The sequence below is a fragment of the Dromaius novaehollandiae genome, chromosome 14, assembly GCF_036370855.1.
Source record: "Dromaius novaehollandiae isolate bDroNov1 chromosome 14, bDroNov1.hap1, whole genome shotgun sequence".
Classification (NCBI taxonomy): domain Eukaryota; kingdom Metazoa; phylum Chordata; class Aves; order Casuariiformes; family Dromaiidae; genus Dromaius; species Dromaius novaehollandiae.
Genome location: NC_088111.1, coordinates 13,040,010 through 13,064,121, shown reverse-complemented (window position 1 = coordinate 13,064,121; position 24,112 = coordinate 13,040,010). Strand labels below are relative to the sequence as shown.

The window sequence follows — 24,112 nt, the reverse complement described above, 5'->3', positions numbered from 1 at the left end:
GCAAGCAATGCAATTCACAGCAAAGCTAATTCTTATACACTTGCAGAAATCAAACTTGCATTAAGCTGAGGACTTCTCTAGGGATCCCATGGAAAAGGCAGACTTTCTCATGTGTCCCGGGGATAACATGTCTGCAGCAGACTCCATCTTGTTCGCTTCCTTTCTCCTACCCTCCACTCCCCTCCATCAAGTTTAAAGGCAGTGATGTGTGTTCAGTCACAGCTTGACCAATAACATTTCAGATCTGTTCTTTCCCCATATTATTGCAGACGGTATTTATAGTTCTGATCTGACCTGAATGATTGAGAGATATGCTTTGCACAAAATTTGTCAGCTCTAATACAGTGCATCAAAAGAGAGTTTTAAATATTATATATAATTAGATATTATATCTAGGTATGGCTGCTCCCTACATATGCAAGTGAGTCATTTTTCTGTGAAAATATCAGCATCTGTTGAGACTGCACAATTGAAGTTTTGTTTGGAACTAGTCCAGACAAAATAAATCTTCTCAACTGAAGCATAATACGACAACAGAGGTAAATCTAAGAGCTAGGAACCAAGTACTTCCTCTCTGGGCAGTTACAGAATTTTAGATGTAGGACAAGTACAAGCACAAGTACACATTCCTACTGGTCTGGACTTCTCAATACAAACATCTACATCTAGGTTTACACATTATATGGAAAACAGTGGAGAGGGAAAAAAACAGTTAATCTTTGAAATATTTAATTTAAAAACACAAAGTCATTACTATATTATCTAGAAGGTTGGATTAAAAAGTATTTTATCTCCTGAAAAACTAACAGAATTATAAACTGTGCTTGAAATTTGCATTATGTATTATTGGTTTATCTTCAATAATGCATGAACTTCCAAAGGCCAGTGAATCATTATAGAGTGGTTTAATTAAAAACTTCTCCATCTATTTAAGTGCATGAAGTTCTACGTAACATAATATCTGTATTGGTACAGCCAGTATGGTTTGACCTACCATCTCTGTATAGGGCAGATGCAAAGCAACCAAAAAGCACATTAGAACGACACAGCTCAATAAATATTGGATTCCAAGCCCAATCCAGTTTCATTCTTCCAGCAAGCAGTCTTAACAAAATAGAAATTTAATCATCTTAAAAACAAATAAAATGATGCATTCTAAAGGGGAACATTTTACAAACATAAATCTGTTCCACTGAGGATCAAATCTACTATCTTCACGATTATTTGGAAGGTACTTTTCCTCTAATACCCCTATTTTTCTAATTCCTGCAGGCAGGACTATAATAACAAAGAGTTGATCAATACAATGCATTCATTCAGATCTGCTGGCCATTAAGGAATAAGCAAGTGTTTTGGAGCTCAGAATAAGTTAGATTATTTACAGCTTAAATTATTCGGTCATAACAATATGACCCTGTATAACGCCTATGAAGTCAGCATTTCAGTTTGAAGACATATTCTTAAGATATGGAAGGAGCATCAGGAACATATTTTTTGCAGTTACTGATAGACCAGCATGAAAACACCTTTCACATTTCATGCTTCTGTTTTGTACTTTGCCCTTTGCAATTTTCATCTGAAAGTTTGAAAATAAATATGCTAGTTTATTATTAAAAGAACACTTTGCACATTTCTAAGTGCTGTATAAATAAACACACTGGCTGATTAACACCTTACAACAATTCCAGAAAAGGAGAACACAGACAGACAACCTGAGTTAAACTAAAGCCATATGTGTTCACACATAAAAGTTGTTGGGGCAGAATGACCAGTCCTGTTCTGGTTCTGTTGGCCAAGAGCTACGCCTTCCATGTAACAGAACTGGATTTCCTTGCCATTTACCACACTTACCAGAGAGTCAAAATATCACGTTGCGTAAAAAATAATCTTTGACAGTTATCTGTGAACAAGCCCCATTTAGGTTATATTTCTGGAAATTTTTAATAAGAAACTTGTTTGATTGGATAATGTGCAATCAAACTACTACCCATTCACATGAAGTGACCTACTTTCACTTTTATTTTAGGGCCCAAGGTAGGATTATAATGTTCTAGTAACAACGTGCTATGAGCAACAATCTCTCCTCTCTGCCAATATATCTCTGCTTCTTTTGCCAACTTGAATATTTGGACTTTCAAAGGTCATGACTTTTATCCCAGAAGCAAACTTTGTTGCTTCTTACTTTCTGATTTCTGAGGAAATCTATTACTTCTCAAATCATTTTCAGTCTCATTCACCAGGGTATTTATTTGTTCTAACTGCATGTTAGAGGATGGACTGGCCATCACAGTACTGGAAAGACTCAGATCTCCCTTTTCCACCTCAGATTCCCCATGCACCTCAGAACAGACCACAGCCTAAGCCTTAGCTCCTTATAAATACATAAAAGAATGTTATTTCTTTTATCTTAAAGGTGACTTTTTCTGCCTATACAAGAAACTTTTGGACAACAAATGGCTTCCATTTGTTTTTACAGAGAGGGAGAAGACAGAAATCCATCTCTCTTAGGACCACCTAGACCTATAGAAATAATTGTTAATGTGTATTCCTGACCGAGCCACACTTGATTTGCATAAGAACTGCTCCACTCCATTATTTCCTAGAAAAGTTCCTTCTACCGTACCGACCCTTTGATTGCATCAGTTAAAGTATCTCCATAAAGATTCAGCCATCAACTGATTAAGATTCATTTCAGACTTGTAGCCTTAGCAGATCCAGATACATTATTCTTTGAGGACTTCTTGAATGAAGCCAGATTCATCCCTGGTATTATTCCACTGTCTTTACTGAAATCACAATTTAGGCTAAAGTTTAGCTGAACTGAAAAGCACACTTCTAACAAGAATTGAAGAAAAACATTCAGAATTTATACTGGCTCAAAAACAGATGATGTGAAGGTTCACATTATGAGGAAGTTTCATATCTCCTGTTTGATTTGAATAAGGATGGGCACTTACTAGATTTACAGAGGTTTCTCCACCAAGTAATACTGGAAATTAGCTGTCTTCTCACTTTTACCTCTGCTTAAATGTTATATAGAAGCCATTGTAAAAACAGATGAAATAAGATACCTAAAGTGTTAATTAAAACTTTTGAACTTCCAGAGTACTTGTGCTTAGCAAAAACTTTGCTGTTAGAATTAAATAGTATCTAATCTAGTTAATCCAATCTCAGATCCTTATAATACCTTGCTTTCAGGACATTTTGAGAATAGAATTCTTTAAAAGAATGCAGCATTGAACCTCTCGTTACCATATTTTGGTGTAGAAAAACAGTGTCCAGAGAAATATTAATTTCTTAGAAGACTCAGATCAGAAAAAAAGCACAGATATTCTGAGACCTAGTGGATTTTTTTAGCCAAGACTTTCCTGCTCATAATTTCATAGCTGTAAAATTTTCGTTTTGATGACAGTGCGCCTATTGCAAAGCGGCAGCTTTTCCCAGGGCAGATCAGCTTCCCGTGAAGACTTATTTGCTGGTAAATAAGTTAACATACACTTTCCTCAATACTCCCTGCACACCAGCACTAATGCTTGGATACTCAAAGCCCAAATGCTGCCCTTACTCCCTTCAGCAAGCACTGTTTCAGCTTCAGAAGAAACTGCGTATTTCATATGCATCAATAAAAGAATGAAACTGATTAATGACATGTAGGGAAATCTGTAGATTTTTCCCTCTGACAACTCATTCCTTTTCTGGACTGACTTGTGCACATTGATTTTTTTTTCCTGTGCAATCAATTCCATTTTAAATTGCTTCTAGCAATTATTTTGTTGCTATAGGATCTCCCACAGTTGCTCTGTGCTATACTGGTGTGCAGTTCATCCGACTGTTAATTCAGCTTCTCCTGTTAAGCCCATGACATTGAAATCTCCTCAGCCCGAATGTGCTCATTTTGCTTACTTCCTTGTCTCACCCTTGCATACAGCACTCTACAAACTTCCTATGCATTGTGGTCTTACTACATCCTGGATCTTTCCTGGTTTACTTATGAGCTTTTCTTTACCTCTGTTTTTCCCTCTATACATTAGGGAATCATTTCACAATTAATCACCTTTCCCTGGCTTTCTTAAAATATATTTAAACTCAGCTGTTTTTTTTTCTTTCCCTCTAGAGAGTTCCTGTCCTCCGTTTTGCCTGTTATTAAAAAAAATAACCCCACTAAAAAAAAACCCTAAGAACTTTATTTTCTTTTAAACCACTACATTATCTGGATGAAAATGATGAAAATGTTCAAAAGATTTTGGGGTGACAAGGCAGGGGAGCATAGATAAATATATACAGTGTGATTGCATATGGATTGTTTTCACAAAAAAACAGGCTAAAATTCCATGATATTTTGTTGTTTGAAGTGAGAGGACACTTCTTAGTGTAATTCTCCATAGAGGAGAAATAGGAGAAAGAATGAATGACTGATAGCATCTAGTGCCTAATGAATTCTTGGAAGATACTCAATTACTATGGTCCTGAAAACCACAGAACTTAAACAGATGAGACAAAAGGCACTTCTTATATTCAAATTATCCTGTTGATAATGCTAGAAACTGTGAAGATTCTCTGATATTTTACTTTGAATTTTCAGTGTCTCCTTCAGCAGGAACCTATCAGCTTTATCTCTTCTTACAGTATTTTACAGCTTTAAATATATTTTTTTACTATGTACCACACACTATATCCTTTTGTGGTCTCACATACTATAATTGTCACAGTTGTTCCACAAAATTTAAAAACAGATGTGATGTGAGACAGGTCTCTTATGAAAAAACAGCAAGAAGCTGAACCCAACTCTAATATGATGCAGCTCCATTTGAGCCAACAAAGCTGTGTAAGCTCACAAAACAATTTGTCTAGGCCACCATTTCTACCCTGCCACTGGAGGAGATCAAAGTATGCGGGGAACAGAACCTCAGAGCCAAAAGCTACCTTGAAGATAGAAAAACTATATTTCTTCTAAAAGAAAGGGGGACAAAACCCTATAAAAACAACATGTTTGTGTTTAACTTTCATAGTATTCAGAACAAATGTGACATTTTCCATCACAGTCAAACATCAATATTGCTACAGATTGGAGAGCTTCTGTGTATAAAAAGAAGAACAATTGAAAAAATTGCACTTATTTGTTTTAGGTTTAGGGTGAGCCAGTTGAATTTAGTAGACAAAGGAAATTAATGTATTTCTCAAGTGCTTAGGAAAGATGAAAGGAGCCTTGCCTTATCCTAACTCGTAAGTCTTATCCATGGCTTGTATTCTTTTTTCAGAAGAGTCCCTTGGTAAGAGCTACATATTGGATATGTGCATATCAGGTAAAATTATATGAAAAGGAATACAAAGAACAAAATGAGCTTTTCACTACAGTAAAGCTACCACTGCATTAAAAGATACTTGAAGACTGTATCTAAACTACTGCCACATTCAGGTCAATGTTAGATTTGCTTCAATGGCTTTCTTCAAAGATAGGACAAAGCCCTAAAAAATCTTCCCTCTGTAAGTTTCCAAGCCTGTAAACGATGCTTTTACATGCTACTTCATTTGCAAATGGGGATCCAGAATCTTTAGAAGACTATCACCTCAATTAATCCAACAAGGTTATCTTATTATCTCAAAAATGATTTTCCTGTAGGTTCTGTTACCTCCAGGTATGTTCTAGACATAAGTAAGCCTGCACTGGCTAAAACATACATAAAATGTCAGTGAGATGTAAATAATCACTCCATTCCTGTCAAAAGGAATAAGGAAATCAAATTTCAGGGAAAAAAAATCTTATTAATAAGAAAAGTAACTTTCATCACATGTACAAAGGTTTGCCTACAATTCTATAATACACGTGCCATTAAGGGAGACAGAATGTTTTCAAGGAAGCTACAAGTCTTTTCAAATTTTTGCTGCATTTTCCTTAAGTTAAAAGAAGTAGACCAGATTCTGTCACTCAACTGCACCACTGACTTGAATGGATCTGCAGAGGTGATATGTGCAAAACACTATTTGTCACAACAAGTCTCTTGTTATTAGACTGTAGATGCTATTATGACCTGCATTATATAAACCAAAATCAATTATGCTTTTTACCATTTTAAAGATACATGCATGCCATTATACTTATGACTCAACTGAAAGGGCAAACATTAGCAGTAGTAGGAGTCTGCTTTGCCTGATTTCCTGCTTTTCAACAGTAGCTTAATTTAGATTCTGTCTCTACATGCTAAAGCACTAATGACCATGTCTTGTTTAAGCAATAAGAACTCGTGCTTCAGCCTCTCATACTACTTGCTTCCTTCAGCAACTCTTCGTTCTTGTAGTTTTCAATCTATTCAGTCAAAAACTGCTTCTAAGATCCTTTTCTGATTTGCAACGTTTACCACATTGTTCCCTCTGCTGGATCTCCTGACTGCATTGGACCCACATTCTCCAAAACCCTTCCTAATCTATTCTACCTTATTCTCAGCTCAAGCTCTTAAGCTATAAGCTCCTGCCTCAGATGTGGCAATTGTTCACCTCCAGTTGTGCAGCAGGCTTCATTGTTCACCTCTGTAGCCTGGTGTTTTCCTCTCTTTTGTCCCTCATGAACAAGACGGATTCATTGTAAACTTACGCAATGGGATATCCTCAAACATTTACATAAAATTCTACTTTGTCTTTAAAAAACGTCCTATCGACTTACACAGTTGCTGCTGTTGTGTTCAACTCACTGCCTGTAATGTTGATCTTTCTTTCTTTGTTATCCTCTGCTGTCTCCTGTCTTAAAGCAGAAGTGTGGGGCAGCCATTGGTTTGCCTGTACAGCACCCAGGATCCCTGACTGAACCTTCTGAAGCCACCAGAAAACCACTAAATCCCAAGCAGTGGTACAATTGGTTGGTGAGTGTGTACCAGCGAAGACTGGCCATATTTTCTTTCTTCTCAAAAGAGAAAGATTTGTATTATTAATATGCAGTTTCAGAAAAGGTTCCTGGTACACATTTGAACAGAATCTCAAACCAGTTGCTTCTTCTGCCCTATGACTAAGTCTAGAAACAGCTGATGATGTTCGGATTCTTGTTCAAGCCTGCAAATTGGGCACATGAATGCATATTTCAGTTCCAAAGAGGGAGCCCAAACAGCTAAACTACCTTCTTGTGATATCTCAAAACAATTACTTAGTTGGAGCTTGACTTGTAATAACTCTGTACGTGTCTATATGTCTTATTTTTATGACATCTTACTGAACTTAGATTTGTTTTATTTGTCACATTTCTAACTTCACCAAGCAAGTATTCTCTCTTAATAAGAATAGTGCACTAATCCGGACTATCTTTTGGCCCTGCAACTATCAGGGAAGTCTTACAAGGATGTCAGGAGAACACTGTAATGTGATACTGAGCAAGTAGGATCAACACATATCATATTCTCTAAAAGGTTATAGCTATGCTCAGTGTTGCAAACGTCTCTGGGATCTATTTTATGCTAGCAGCCCATTCTTACATTTTGCACAACTAAACCACCAAGCCATCTTGAGATGCACAATGCAAAATGTCTTTCTATTATAGCCCATAAATTCCAGCTAGCTTCTGGCACTTCTGAGGCTGCTGGGAAGAACAATACTTTTAGGATAAATCTAATAAACTGAGAAGCTTTGTGTAATAAAAGCTATCATCCTTGATGTTAGTCTTTGCAATGATGCTGGTCTATTAAAAGAAGATTATCCTGTTACTCAGAGTACAGTGCCTGCTCCATGAGCAAACAGGAGCACTTACTCTGAGGCTCTTAGTGTAGTGGCACTCTTCATGAGCAATAATACCCCATTAGCTGGAGGAAGGAAAAGATTCCCCCCGAGAGTGACTGGATTCAATCTGTGCTATTTTTCTTTATCTATTGCAGGAAGGATGACTTCTTGGACAGAACATCAGTTGCTATCAAGGTAACTGAAGCTACTTGTTTGGAATGAGAGGAGACTGTGCTTTAGATAAGAAAAAAATTATTAATGTGGAATTGGAAAAAAGCAGCATGCTGCATTCTAACTATCTCTGTTGATTTCTTTGGATTCAAGAGGAGGTGCCTTTTAGGTTTTGCTTTTTTTCTGTTTCACTGATGCTATAATTTTTCCTCCTGAAGTTGATGTACAGTCTAGCACAACTCTATTTGCAGAAATGTGCAGGTTTTAGAGAAACAGTTTTGCTAAGAAACTAGTGTATGCTATTCATTATTACTAGCTATGTGGCAAAGTATGCAACACTTTGAGCCATTTGCTACTGCAAAATGCTGAAGCCAGCAACCACTAATTCCCTGTTATGTGTTATGAAGCTGAATTCAAGCTTTAGTTTTTGTTTCTGGTTTCAGAGATTTGATGAGTGCTTATGTCACTGTTCTTAGCTTCTAAAACTGTTGATTCCAAAATTAAATAACTAAAAAGTTCTTATTCCTGCAAATACTATCATGGATAGCATTTGCAAACCCTAAATTATGCTTTAAAGGTCTTATCCAGGATTAAGATATTACTGACCTGGAAAACAATGTAAAAATATACTCATTATGAAATTCTGCCCAACAATAATAAAGACATTCCTCAGTGCCTAAAATGTATACCTTTGAAATGGTATGTTCCAAATATCTAGATTTGTGTATGTATATTTATAAACACACGTGGGATAAATAAATATAAGCAATCTGGAAATATGACAGTAATGTGGCTATAAAAAGTGTTGGCGAAAGTCTCTGGTGGTAGCATTATTTATAGAGAAATAAAAATTGACTACCTCATTTGATCTCAGGAGGGCAAATAAATCATCACCTCTCACTGTCATGTATTGGGAATTTATATTCTATATGATGGAAGGTCTATTTAATGAGTATTTTCCAAATACTTTTTAAATATTTCACTACTCAGGCTTCTTTTGCTTTACCAGAAAAACTTTTCTGTGGCTGCAATTTTGTGAAAATCATCCTTAATGAGCCCAGTCTAAATCATTAGAAATGGAAACAAAAGCAGGCACAATGTAAGAGTATAAAAACATTGTGGTGCATTTATGCATGAATCAGGAAGCCAATCCCAGATGGAGCCAAAAATAAACAAAAATGGGTGACACAAAAGGTATGACACAAAGGCTAAAATGGATACAGCAAGGACAAAATACTCGATGCCTTTTTTGCCTCAGCCTTCCTAAGCATTGCTTGATTCCAGACTGCTTCACAAATCAGCACGGTTTGAAAGGTGACAGCAAATAGTGGCGGAGCAACAGGTTAAGGGCTATTTAGAGAGGCTGGATGTATTCAAAGCTGAGCGTACTGAAAGATGGTAAAGGTTGCTGGTAAGATTGCAAGGTTACACAAAATCATGGCAATCAGGAGACCTCCCTGATGACTAGAAAAAAAGGCTAACTTAAAACTCCTCTTTTAGAAAGGTAAAAAAAGGAGAATCAAGGATCTACAGTTTAGTAAGCCTTACCTCAGTCACTGGAAAGCTCATGGAGCCTGTCCTCTTGGAATCCATTTCCAAATATGGGAAGGACAAGAAGGTAATCTGGAACAGTCAACCAGCCTGATTGCCTTCTGTGCTGAAATCAGTGGCTGTGTGGATGAGAAAAATCAGTGGTTGTCTTCAATAAAGCTTTTGACACTCTCCCCCACAGCATTCTCATTTGTGAGGTGAAGAAACTAGGGGCTGAAGAAAGAGACAGGTTGATTTTCTGAAACAACAGCTGGTGATAATCGTTAATAAGGCTCCTCGTTATCAAACCAACACAGTTTATTTTCACCGTTCAGAAGAATGTCATGTTTAAGAAGTATAGTTTTGGTGTTTGGACAAAAACTTCTTTCTCCTTATGCTGTCCATCCATCTCACTTCATAATCTTAATAAGAAACCTAAAAGGTACTACAGCCTTTAGTATCAGGCAGATAGCAGTCATGAGTTCACGAGCTCATAGCTAAAATCAAGTAGATATATTATAAAAGTTACTTTACCTTCGTGTCTTTAAGTACTCCTCTGCTTTATATACAGAACAAATTAGATATACTCCAGTAATCTGTTCTAACTTGTTTCCAGGTTTGCTTGCTGGATTTTATTTGTTTTCATCTTACTAAACTGGTAATAGCCGCACGATATTAAACAGCAAGAGACCATTTAGAGATCTCCTGTTGCTTACCATAATATTATGCTGACTCTATATATGAGAGAAGAACAAATTACCTATAAGTCAGTTCTGTTGTTTTGCTTTGGTTTGGTGCAGATCAGTTTGGGGCAAAAGGTATTAAAAACAATGAATCCAATGTATTTTTGGTGTCATTCCATTGTATCAGTGGAGCGGAGTTAGAATGGTCATACTCCAATTTATGCTCCAAGTCAAAACAAACATGTAGCCATCTTTTCTCCCCATCATGATTATGTAAAGCAGCACAGACCACATTAGATATTAAATTCACATCTTCTGCTAGGCCAAGACATCTCAAGACTGAGAAGCATGAATAATTGAAAGTGTAGTTTCATTTTTGGCCTATACTTAAGACAACCTCAAGGCACGTTATGTTCCTAAGAATTAATAGAATCATCTCTTTCCTAAGATAAGGTGATCCGCTTTAACGACTAGTCACATTTTTGGGTTCACCTGAGTACATGCTTCCCTATTAGTGTATGTTTAGATACAAGTTTATATTTCACTATGAATAATTACCCTTTAACTGCTCAGAGAAAGACTGCTGCTTTTAGGAAAATTCCTTGCCAAACATTAATAAATAGGATCCTGAAATGCAAGATCAGTTTATGCTGTCTGTTCAGCTGAACAGAAGGTGCTGATTTTAGCAGCAATTTTGACTCATCTCATCTGCTTTGCAGAAACTGGAAGACAAGGAAGATACACAAGAAAAGGTGTGCATATTCTCTTTAAGCTGCCAAACACAAACTGCTTTTTCACAGGTCCTTTTTTGCAACTGATCTTGCATGGCTTTATTTACAATAGGAAAGATACTCTCTACTCATGTGATCCAGGCCTTTGCCTTTCTCCTTTCTCCTACTATTTCAAAGGCAGATCCTTTCTTTTACATCACTGTTTAAACATTACCCATATGTCCCTACTGAATTCGTCTTTTGTGATGCTTGTTTAAATTACCTTCAGGGTGCCTTTTTTTCCCTTTTTTAAACTAAGACATTTTCTGTAGCAATTTCAATACTGTTGTCATTCTATTAGTTTTATTACCTTTACTTCAAAACTAGATATCCCCAATTTGCTGATTTCACCAAATGACTTGATAGCAAGCTACAAGTCTTCTAATAAAATGAGCCTTTAAAACAACACCAACCAAAAACTTGTACAGATGTGTATGATTGGAAATTTGTGTTAGATATTTAATAGACATTATTCTTTCTTGTTATCCATAAAAATAAGAATCTCTATAATCACTTGTTAATTCGATCTCTACCATGGAACAAAGTAGTTAGCATCTGCTCATATTTGTTGTTTAAAAAGTAGAAATTCTCCGTGTCCCCTTAACTTCATCAATAACTTTTCTAGCAGTATTAGAGAAAAACAAATTATTTTTTCAATTCAGCATCTTTAGATATGTAGCCTTCTCTTCTGCACAATTACCAGGATGCAATGATTTGGCTTCTATGATTTTAGATTACTATAATTTACTGCAACTAAAGTTGGCAGGAAGTAAACACATACAGCAGATTTTGTAGAAAAAGCTACTCCTTAGCAGATCAAGCTTCAGTTTCTATGGGTCAGATTCAGATTCCCATATATTTATTCTCAGCTCCATAAGAAACTTTCTGTCCTTTTAAAGCCAGTAGAGCCCAGGCATTTCAAAACTAAGGGCTAGAAAAGCAGAGAGTAGGGCATGTCAAAAGCAGAGAGTAGTGCATATCTTGCTTGAGACTTTCAGCTGAGGAAACAACCCCTTAGAAGAAAGAAAGGCTGAGACCAAGCACTGTTTTAAACCATGTTGCGAGGTTTGGATTTTTTCTCTTATGTGAATACCTTTTTTCCGATAACTGAAAATAAGAATCCATGAAAATCACAGAGGCATGGTAGATCATCAATCTAAGACAGCTGAAGAGAAAAATTCCCCCAGCATGATGACTGCTTTCACTACTAAAATGTTATGAAACCAAGTATGCTGAAGAAAGCTAGCCAAAAATCCTTTCCATCCCACAAATGACTCTGTCTGATCTCTGTTTTATGGGCATTAATAGCAATCTTGTGGGAACCTACTGCTGTACTGCATTCCCTTAAAAGATCATAGCAAAAAAGATTAATCAAAAATAAGTGTTTTCAGGGGACATACTGGACTGCATATAGGCTGCTTGCTTACACAGTAGACAATTTAATCACTCTCTATATCAAGTCACTATTTAATACAACAAAATTCTGAATGAGAGCCAAAGCAAAAGCTATGTGAAAATAAGATGACTGCAGCTAATGACATGATCTTTCTAGAACTGTGCATTAACATTTGCCAAAACACTAGAATTTGCAGAAAGTATCCCAGATTTTTTTCCAGAAGTGCAGGCCTTGAGAGGCAAACATACTTGATCCTGTTATCTATGCTTCAAAATGAAAGGAATTATTTTGCAAACATACCAGAAAAGCACTTTACTGAAACTTTCAGTTAATAGTCAAAATATACTGTTTCTCACTGGACTGTCAAATATAACTTTCATTTACATCACACAAACTGGCCACTGAACCTACATTACATGAAAAGGAAACAAGGGAGAGATCTAAAGGGGTCAAAGAACGTAAGTGTCAGATTTTAACCCAAATTTACACTTGCCTTGAGCTGATCAGATTTGGTGATTATTCCTTGATAAAATTTGAGCCTTCTGAAATGTGCTGCATCTGCTTCTGACCTGAGGAAACATATGTGCACCTTAAAAGTTAATCTGTTTTTTCCAGCTATTAGTTGCTGTAATATAAATTGCTGCCTCCTGTTACAAATTTGGCCTCTATTATGGGGACGTTACAGGTTCCATCTACAATCAGCATACCTGATGTTACAACGTATGCAGATCTTATGGGCTAAGATATTCACAGTCCAATAGCACTGGAGCTTTGGTGGGAAAACCCTTCTGTTCTTCCAGCCTCCTGCATATCCTCTACTCTTTCTGACTCGCACATACACACCCAAAAATCCTTGCAGGAGATAGAGGGATTAGCACTGTTCCCACCTTAAGAATACTTGTACATACTCTACTTGAGAAATACCAGTGGGATAAAAAGAAAACACCTTGTCTGTTTGAATATAAAAGTCCCAAACTGCCTTCTCTATGTTAATAATATATGCATAGTTATTGACAATATTAGTGTTTGTATATGTGTGTCTTGCTGGGGCCTTGAACATGTGCATGCAAAGGAGGCAGAGTAATATTTACAGACAGAATATATGCCAGATTGAACTGCCAGTATTCCAACTTTGACTCATCTCCTGTACAAAGGGAAAGAAAAAAATGATTCTCTCTTCCTCTCTCAGGGTTGTTAGCACACTATTGACTTCAGAATCTTTTAAAATCAGCAAGTGAAGGGTTTGAGTAGGATAAAACAAGGAAATATCTGTCAAAATAACAAGCGCAAAATCCACCCTTTGAAATGAATTAGCAGTCTTCCGGAAACCTGTTGAGTCCATTATTTCCTTCTGTACTGCATTCTCCTAAAAGATCATAGTAAGATTAATCAAAATTAAGTGTTTGCAATGGACATACTAACTAGAGATAAGCTGATTGCTTACACAGTGCTAAGTATGGAGTGCTGAGCTGCCACTGAAGTAAAACACTGCCTGCAACTGTCAGAATGGGCGAAAAAAAGAGATGCACAAGAAGCAACTGTCACAATTTGCAGCAAGGGAAATTTCTGTTAAATACAAGAAAAAAATTCTTCATAGTGATGATGGTCATACACTGGAACAAGTTGCTCAGTGAGGCTGTGGAATCTGCAACCTTGAAGATACTCAAAACTCAACTGGACAAGACCTTGAGCAACATGAGCTAATCTTGAAAACAGCCCTGCTCTCAGTAGTGGTCTGGACTAGAGATCTTCAAAGGTCCCTTCCAACCTAAATTATTTTATGATTCTGTGTGTCTGCTCTAACTGAGTAACCAAACCACCTCCTGTATTTGATTTATGATACTCTTTAATATGTTCTAGAATGAAATGTTTTTCTCTGTAATCACCTCATATTGTCTATTCACTCAGCCAATGACAGACTGCAGATCCATCTTCCTTTTCTGCCATTCTGTCACCAGTTTCCCAGGTTGCACATTGTCTCCCAGATATTCTTACGTATAGAGCTTTGCTGTTATTATTGAACTTGATCTTTGCATATCAGGCCTTTCCTCCAGTCTTATAGCATGATTTTAAATCCTAATCCTATGCCACAGTTCCTGCAACCCCTCAAAGAACATTATCCCTGAAGACATATATACAAATAGATAGTCTATTGTCTCCTCCTTTCACATTAGTGGAAACGTCATGTTTCTCTGTCCCCCTCTCCCTGTGTCTGTTCTATCTGCCCTAGAAGTTTCCTTAACACATACATAAGCCAAATGAGACAGTGACCAAAGTTCCACTTTCATCTTTAACACTGCTACAATTGCTCTGACACATGCTCCGCATTGCTACAACACGTGCACCGACTGTCAGTTGGAGAATACAATAATAAAAAATTTAAAAAACCCAAGGCTGATAGCCTTTGTAAACAACATCACTAAAATACTGTGACAGACACCATGATTTCTGCCATTTACCACGGCACAAGTGAACAGGAGCTGAATTCATTTTACAGCAATAGCAGAGATAGGGTTATCACAAGAAAGGTGAACATATTGACATTCGGAGAGTCTACGCACACATACCGAACAAGCACACAAGTATCACAAACCCTGCGTTGTCTCAGCTGCCTCCAGAGAAACCACCTTAGGGATATAATTTAATCCCTTTATCTGTTTAGTCCGTGCATTCTTTGCTGACATTACTGACAAGTGTGGCAATTAGTGTCAACATTTCTTTTTTTCTGGTCATAATTTGTTTACCTTCAATGTCCTTAACTGAAGAAATTGCACCCTCCACAGTAACAGGGTGCTGTGTGGGCACTCAGTTCTGCAGTTGCTGAGCTCCCTGGCTAAAAGCACTCATTTGCATTGCCTGTTTGACTTCAGTTTGAAGCCAATGCTGCAGCATTTTCCTCTATACCATTTCAAAAGAAGCTGGCTGTAAGACGCAGAATGTAGCTGCCTGAAAACTCCTTGTGCCTTGTTCTCTCAAGAATCATTCTGAAAATGCCACTGCGTGCATAGTGCCTCAAGTGAATGATGACACTACCCCCTGCTTGGCTTACAGAGAGGGACGTTATTGCTAATGAATTCCTCTCCCTTCTCAACTCTTTTGTGACGTGATTTTTCATTTTCTTCTTCTACAGGACTGAACACTTGACTTTGCATGGGTCTGGGTGACTGCTTTCATTTGCTCAGTGAAAGATAAACTAAATTGAGGTCATAACACAGGAACCAAGGGAATATCTCAATCATATAGCTCGGACAGTGATTTTCAAGCAATTCTTTCTTGCCTTACATCCACAAAATGATTAGAAGGTAGCAATTGCAGGTGTTTGTGTGGCAGGGGAAGCAAGAATGCAAAGAGTTCTTCTCAGGAATAGGTTACTAGAGGGATGCTCAAGATTAAAAGAGAAAGGGGTGGAAGACTGGTCTGTCAGAAGGGTCTGGAAAAAAGAGAGCAGGAGTGAGAAGAAGGAATGAGAAAATCTTCTCAACCTACAGAGACGACATTACGAGTCCCCAGTCTACCACTTGAAAAAGAGTGAAGAGTACACAGCTTCATCTCGAGTATTTCCCTTCGGACAAACATTTCTGTTTTTCAACAGTTATCACTGCACTAAATGAGCAGGAGCTGAGATGCCCCATTCTGGGCCATCTGTACAGAGAACGCTGTATCATTATTCAGAATTCCATCACAAAACACAAAAATGCCAAGATTTGCCCCCACAAAGCTCTTCTCAGGCCAGCACCCCAGCCTGCCCGCTGCCCTTGGAACTGAGAGCTTCCGCGGTGCAGAGGGCACGCAAAAGCAGCTCCAGGTGGGACACGGTGTTTAATCAGCACAAGAACCACTCGGGGCTTCCAAGGCTCATATTGACCAAAAGGGAAGGCGGCATTGCAATAAGCAGTGATTGCTGCTAGGCTCCTGCAAAGCCAGTACGACCTAACTGGGGGGTTCAGCAGCGTTGCTTGTCAGCGGCCTGCCGTGAAAACTCTATGTCATCATCCCAGCTAATAAGCAGTCACTGTCTGTCTCTTGAATTAACAACGAAAAGGCTTGTTTTTCACTTTTTAAAATGGTGAGGTTTCACATCCTGTGCTAGCAATCACTTTCTTTCTCAACATCTAGTTTTTAAAAAATAAATAAAAAGGTTCCAGCCTTGACAACTTACTACAATATACAAAGGATGAAACAGTCTCCCCTTGAACAGTTCGCTCCATTGACTGCCAGGCTAGTCATTTGAAACTCTTGCAGCTGACGTTACCTTAGTGAACTTAATCATTTTGGCATAGCTAATTTTTTGTGAATAGGAAATGAGATCTGACAGCCATCAAAACCACCAGGATATCTGCACTGCCAGTAAAGGACAGAAAAAACAGCTCTGCTCATCGCGGAAGTCTCTGACACTGGGCGATATTATACAATGCTGCGACAATACAACCCCGTCCCCTTGTCTGGTTAAGCAGCACAGCTATTCACTAAATTATCATCCCCCTAACCGCCATATCCCACTTCTGAGCCTTGGGAAGAATTTAATCACTGTCTATGTCCACTAAGGTCTCAACATCAGTGAAAATGCAAAAGCAAATACTAAAGAATAAAAGAGCGAGCTGGCTAAGGCTGACTCACAGATACAGGAAAGGATATGCTAATCCTTCCTTAGGAACTGTCAACGTATCTCCCTTTCTGCTAGCAGCAATATTTTAGGCCCTTCTTCAAAAGGATGCTCTGAGTATGAAAATCCTCTCACTATTATCATTTTCTATGACTTTAACGGAATGCCTATTTGAGTAGTTTCTTGCAAGATGAGAATGAGACTTTGGACTACAGTCATAGGGGCAAGAGATTGTTTGTCTCATTGCACACTGTTGAACCTAAATAGAATAGGCACCTTAAATGTTTCTAGAAACGTGATCAGATAGCTACTATCTTTACCTTAATTACATTCACTAGCCTATATAGTTACTATTGCAGATAATAAGAGCGTAAGATCATGGCCTTGGTATTTCCTTAAAATAAATAACCTATTAAATGTAATTCTAATTTGGATTTGTAAAGCTATACAACTAGGTTCTGCACAGATTTGGAGTAAGAAGAGAAACAAGTTAGTCTAATCAGTTCCAAAATACAGAGATGGACAGCTAGGGCTGCCATGACATCCTCAAAAGGTACCAGCAAAAGAAAACATGCAGCGAGAGGCTGGTGGATGCTTTCTCTCTTTAGAGAAGCTGGCAGATAGCAAGTTTTCAGTTCCTGCATGTTATTTTCTTCACCTGATAGATAATGAAACTGCTTCCTTTAATTTAAGAAGCATGAGTATGTGTACTGAGTTCATGCTATGTGTTCTCTTTCCAGGGCCCATACATGCACACAGTTAGCAAGGGCAGCCATGGGTCACTGCAGTTGGCCAAGGGCTAAGTGACTTAACATTGCTGAGTAGGAAACAGTCCAGAGAAAATCACCAAGTAATTCCAGCTGCTCAAGTTCAAAGGAAAATCCCAGGACTGTGTTACTGTTGCAATGGTTACACTCATTATTTTCACAGGGAACTTCAAGTGCCAGTTCAGGCACCTCTATTCCAGTAGCATTTATGTCAGCATTTCTATTTTAATATTCTCCTATTTTAGAGGTTTTATAACTCACCTACCTACAAAAACATACTTCATATTCAGAAAGTACAATCCTCTTTTCTTGGCACTGCTTACGAATACACTACAATTTTTATTCTAACCTGATTCCCCATTTGTTTAGGCAGGTGAGTTACAAAAGCAGAAGGCCTTGGCATTGCCAATGGTAATGGCACTGGCACTGAACACCAATAGCATTGAAACAACATCAGTTGTATAAGGAGGAAAACACAGGTCATGGAAAAGAGAAATGAAAAGGAAAGTAACATCAAATTAGGATGGGACAGGCAAAGAAAGTAATGTAATTAAGGAAAAAAGCTAACAAATGAACTTTCTACATCTTCAAATTGTTTTTGCAGTCATTAGCTGAACAGTATCCTCAGTATTCCTGTGCAGCAGATCATTATCCTGATAGGTAGAAGGGGTAGAGGATTTTGTTCCTGTTAGGAGCAGTGTGAGTCATCCAGCATTTTATTGGCCAAGTGGTTGATTCCTGAGCCCTCGACACCTTGCATTAAAAGTTTACATAGAGTTCAGGGCAAACTGAAAGTGAAGGAGGCTTTCAAGAAAGAGGCTACATTGCATCTTCCTGTGTGAAGGGCAATTAGTGTTCAAACTTCAGCTTTGCATCTGCTAAAGATTTAAAACAACTGACTGTCTGTTATGTTTACAGCTGGCTGAGGATGCCGTAACAATAACAAATCATTTTATGGAACCCAAAATAATGTAGAGAAAAGTCTGGATTAACATGCTTTTTTAGTGGGCTAGAAGAGGAAGAGCAAAATCCACAGCCTTACAGACACATGAGTACATGAGAGTGCTTGAGGCTTCCGGGTGCACTTGTCTGGCACTAAGAAGCCCTGCAGGTTTGGTTGTGTACCTGCCCGTATATTAAGTTGCCAAACTAGCTTGTTTCAAGAAGTTTCCTACAGCATGACATAGACCTGAAGTGTATTAAGTAAATGAATTAAACAACAACAACAAAATCTACTGCTACTGCCAAAGGACTTTGTTGAGATCTCATAAAGTAAGAAAGAGAAATCCACGACTAGAATCCACGGACCAAAAAAACTGGAATGCATGCCTGACGTGAGAACAAAAAAAGAAATGAGATTCCAACCACTACTGAACTACTCAGAAAAAAAGCATAATGTTATGCTGCTGCTGGGAACAGAACATCTTCTGAGCAAAATGCATCAACACAGCTTCTTCCCCTTTGTTTCCGGAAGTATTAGTGTCTTCCATGACAGAGACTCTTGCCAATTTGATCTAAGGGGCTTTGCTTTAGGGACTAATCCAAATAGGAGGACCCAGAAAAAATTATTCGCTCTACTAGCTTTGGCCATAATCCATCACCTGGAGTGCAGGACTTGTGTTCCCATTATGTCCAAATCTAACACGCCATTCTCTTCTTGCTCTTATTTTTCTTTTCATGGTCTAGCTTAGCCATGCATAACTGGGTGCTGTCTCTCCAGCAGTCAGAGTTCAGGTTTAAAACATAAAAAACTAACCCTCACAAACATAGCAGAAACAAACTGTGTTTTTAGTCCTTGCTGTGCTCTTCACATTTGCTTTACCTCCAGAAAAGCAGTCTTTCTCAGTAAAATTCTCCTTTCCCCCATAAAAGGGCAATTATTATAACATCTAACTGAATCTTAAAACATATCAAAGAGCAGGTTTTCTTTAGAAAACCTGTAAACCTTTTCTTAATAAAGTAAAACATCGTTAAAATGATATATTAGGAGATCGTTAAGAGAGACACTGCTAAAATGAAAGCCTCACTTCATACTTCTATTTCAAACTTTTCACCCATTGTTCCTTTGTCTGCATTTATAGTAAAAGGTTTAAAAGATTTGTAACAGTGACTGCTTGCCCTGAAACTAAATAGGATAGAAGTTTCTATACTTGAAATCCCGAATCTATAAATGAAGGAGATTGTACAGTAACACGATGATGACCATATATCTCTAACCTATAAGCAAAAATAAACAAAAACAGTTCTTTGGGCTTTCAGTTTGTCTGCTGCAAAGCCAGAAAACTGTATCCATCTTGAGGGTCTGTGGCTCAGACTGCCTGCTGGCTCCCTGTGCCATCTTGTGAGCCAGCTGACTTGGGAATCTGGGAGCTATAGTCCCTTGGTTACTGTGGACTAAGTGATACTGTCACTGTTGCTTCATTGCCTGGGAAACCAGAAATAAGTAGTGAGAATTCTAAGTGACATTAGAACTAGTGATTAGAACTACTGATTTGTGCTACTGCTCTCCTGCCTTTCATCTGAAAATACTCAGTCTAAACCAAGTTCAAATATTACAAATCTTCTAAAATCTGTTATTTTATTAAGTAGTAGACATTAAATAGTGAGAATAAATCACTTTGACTGCTTGTCATCACATGACAGAGAGTCTCCTTCCATCATTCCTCTATCTGGAAAGGACGGACTAGGTTATTAAAAAATGTTACCCTGAAAAGTAAGCCTCAGACCACAAAGCAACCAGAGGAGCCCTCTACAGAAGCCAGATACTGAGTCCTATGTATCTAATCCCATACCTTCAGCCACTTTTCAGAACCATATATATTCTCATCAATCAGAGCAGCCTGCTAACTTAGGCAAGAATAGTATGGGCGTTTCAAAGAACAAAATCTGAAGGAGAGTCAGTGAGAAAAACTGCCACCAGCTTTATTTTTCTTTCTCCTATAAGCTTGCAAAGGAGAATGTGCCTGTTGAAAAGGAATATATATCTATGCTAACTAAGGAATTTGTCACTACATTGCAGCCCCCCCTAAATACTACCAGTTACCGTGGCTTTTGACATTCACTTTTTAGCTGGAACTTGACAGCTATCAGAGTGATTATATAGGAAGCTGTTGCAGAGCAACTGATGGCTATCATCACTGAACATTAATGAGGCAGTCCAAATCTCAATGATTTTGCCTAGGAGCTAATAGGAAGGAGAAACACCTGAATAGATACGAGTGAATAAGATCTTTTAGGAAGGTATTTTCAAGCAAGGAAAACCACTCGTCTGTCCAAATTAAGGAGTTCTATCCCCAAAAGTTTGGAGAGGTAATCTAATCTATAAAAGCTTAGCCTGTCAAGGATGCTGAGGATATTGAAAGTCTTGAATGCAGGATCAGACAGTTTTAGACCAGATCTGTAACTCTCTCTTGCTTTTTAAAGTGCTTTACTGTAACCATTTTTCAGGGCCTGTAGTTCCTTGGTCTACTGGTACAGAGCACAAGAAGGTGACAGTTTCTTAGGCAAGTGGGGGCTGACGTTATGAGAAAAGTCTGTTAGCAATTATGCTACCAGAAGGACAGGAACTTCGACACTTAGACACTGGGACAGCAAGATTCAGGCTGCCAGACTACAAAGATCCACTGAAGTGTAGATTAGTGTGCTAAATTTGTACTTTAAAGCACTTTAAAGACCTTGAAAAGAGGAACAGTTTGCAGTCACTATTCAGATGCAGGGGCTTAGAAGTGCTCAGAGTTCAGTGGCTGGACCCAGTAAGTGGCTCGTTTCCCTTCTGCCTTCTGGGTGGCCAGCAGTGCGAAGGTGGCCTTCAGCTCTGAACAGCTGTGTTGCTAGTTCGTGAGTTCCCAATCTTAGTCTGTAATGTCCATCAACTCTGAGATGAAGGGCAAATTTAAGGATTTAAATCCTAGGTTCCAGTTCCTTTCTTGTGTAACGAATGGAAGTGAAATCGCTACAAGCCTTTGAAGAATTTCCTTCCCTCCTTTTAAAATGTTTTTCAGTCAAAGGGAATTTGACAAATTAACCATTAGTTAGTTCACATCAGAAAAGTCCTCATTATGTAAAAGGCATGATAAGGATAAAGGCATATTATACATAAGAATGATAAATATTTCATACTTTAGTTTTCAAGGAAAACAATTTTAAGTACAAACTCATTAGATCTAAATATGAAGAGAACCCAAGCTTGATGGAGGCTTTTTGGAGTATTGCATAGTCTAAAGCTGTGTTATTCAAGATGTCCAATTAGATGATGATGTGATGCCACTGACATTAAAAATAATAATTTACAAACATTTATCAGCAGCTGCTTTAAGGATGATCTGCTGCTTCCTTCAGTAGGACAACATGTATTCTTTCCTTGAGCACAAGAACAGACGTGAACAAGCAGTTCCCTCAGAGAGTGGTTCTCCTCTTCCTCAGCTGATGCCCCAAAGAGCCGAGCTAAGCTAGAGAGGAGATAAAGAATAAACTCCTCTGCCTGGCAAAAGAATTAATTGAAGACTCAGTTTGGATGTTTGGGATTTTTCACTTGCTGCCATCATCCCCAACTGTAGTCCCTTTGGGAAACTTTTTTCATAGAGTTTAGCACTTTGCAGAATGCCTGTTAAGCAAGACGATTTCAGCAGCAATTTTTTTCCAACAAGTTCCCTACGCAGGATATTATCAGTGCATGTAAACTGAACACACAACTTATTCAAATACACATCCTTGATAGCTCTGTATCTTTCTAACCATTATGACTCAGGAAATCTACACAGTTTCCACAGCAGAACTGTCAGCCTTTGCCCCCCAACCCCTTTTTTTTTTTGTCAGATGAAAGTTACTCATTTAGTATGCTAGTTATATACATAAGCTGAGAGGAAAGCAAGCATGTTAGATCTCTGCCTCAGGAGACTGTTCAGAGTGATACCAGCATTTTTATAAAGGCGCTCCTCAATGCTTACCCTGAAAATAAAGAATTCTAGTTAATGTAATCGGCTCATCTAACCAGCACACTTTGGAAGTTCGTGAACCACAAGCTGCTACTCCAAAATTCTTTCTCTGGTTCAAAACTCAGTAAGGTCTCATATCCATGGCCAAGCATGTTTAAAAATATTAACAGCTTAATTGGTGTAGATGCGATTTAACCAACACTGAACCATTATTTAATTGAACATATGGTTCCTCTATACTTTGGCTCTTACAAGCTTGTTAAAGCATGTTATCAAGTCCAGAATGCAGATTAAAGTTTTTATAAGCTCTGTGTTTGTCACTTTATGTTCAAAACATTCATACTTGGGCCATGTTGATCAGGGAAGCCACCTATTAATCACACTGGCTCATTGTCTGAAACCGGCACACAATTACACAAAACAAAATTCCTGTTTTCTTTTGTCATTAATCAAGCTTGTCAAACACCTTGCATGCATACTACTCATGAAGAGATGAGCACTATTTTCTACTGCCTCTGTTAGACATAAGCCACATGCTAGGCTTCTGTTTACTGATTCAGTAAAAAAAAAAAAATCAAACAGACTTCAAACATAGATTTACTAGCTCAAGATTGAGTGTACAGCACTCAATACAGTATTACTGCACACATTCATATGAGTGAAATGGCTTGTTGATATGATCCTACAGAACAAAAGCCTCTTCTGCTTTGGAGGTGCTGAGCACCCTCAGCTCCCCAAGCAGCCACTGCAATCTTCGGGTGCTCAGATCTTCTAGAAATCCACCTCATTGCAATATATCTCTAAACCTCAGCACATCCTCGTTCTGTATGCCATCAAGCACAGGTGTAAGTTACTTGACATCAACTAGAAGAATATGCATAAAATCATCCCAGTCACTGTCACTTTTTACTCTTGAAAGCAAGTTATTTTTCTCTCTATTTCTAACATAGAGCATAAAAATATCACTGAACTCTCTCACATGCTACCAATAGGACTGAAAGAAAATGATTAAATTTATGTAAAGCAATGGCTCAACAGGAAAGATCAACCAGATGTCACAGATCGACTTCACTAACATTTCAGAGAGCTAAAATGTGTGCTGGAAAGAGACATTTCTAAGTTTACCTTAAGCTCCTTCTTACTGACACTAGTTCAGTACACAATAATCTGGAAGATGCTTTCAATTCCAGCATCATTATATAAACCAATGATAAACTAAGTTGGTCTAGAATAGAAATAAATAGTAATCCTAAATCAAGTTCACTGGGTGAGTACCTACCACTGACCCAACTGAGAAGTAGTTAATGAATGTCTTGTATGATTTGTTCTCCACATTTAACACAAACCATAATCAACATGACACTCTATAAGTGCATCATTACGACTCTGAGGCAAAGTTCTTTTCTCAGATGAACACACAGTTCCAACTGAGCTCAGCAGAGAAATGTGATTTTGTTTTGTCACGAACCTTGTCTGGGAACTACCTACAGAATGCACAACCTTGATTTCTGCAACATGACAAACCTAAATGCTTAGGAAAGTAAATGCTAACATAAACAG

At 38.0% G+C, this 24,112-nt stretch overlaps 1 long non-coding RNA gene across 1 annotated transcript in view; it reads right to left on the bottom strand.

Moving 5' to 3' along the window:
- The window catches only part of LOC112981057 (uncharacterized), an 83,738-nt gene that overhangs the window by 35,527 nt on the left and 24,099 nt on the right, over positions 1–24,112 (bottom strand). Inside the window, exon 4 of the long non-coding RNA XR_003258588.2 lies at positions 9,418–9,539. This is a non-coding gene — a long non-coding RNA (uncharacterized LOC112981057). The remainder of the gene's footprint in view (positions 1–9,417; positions 9,540–24,112) is intronic.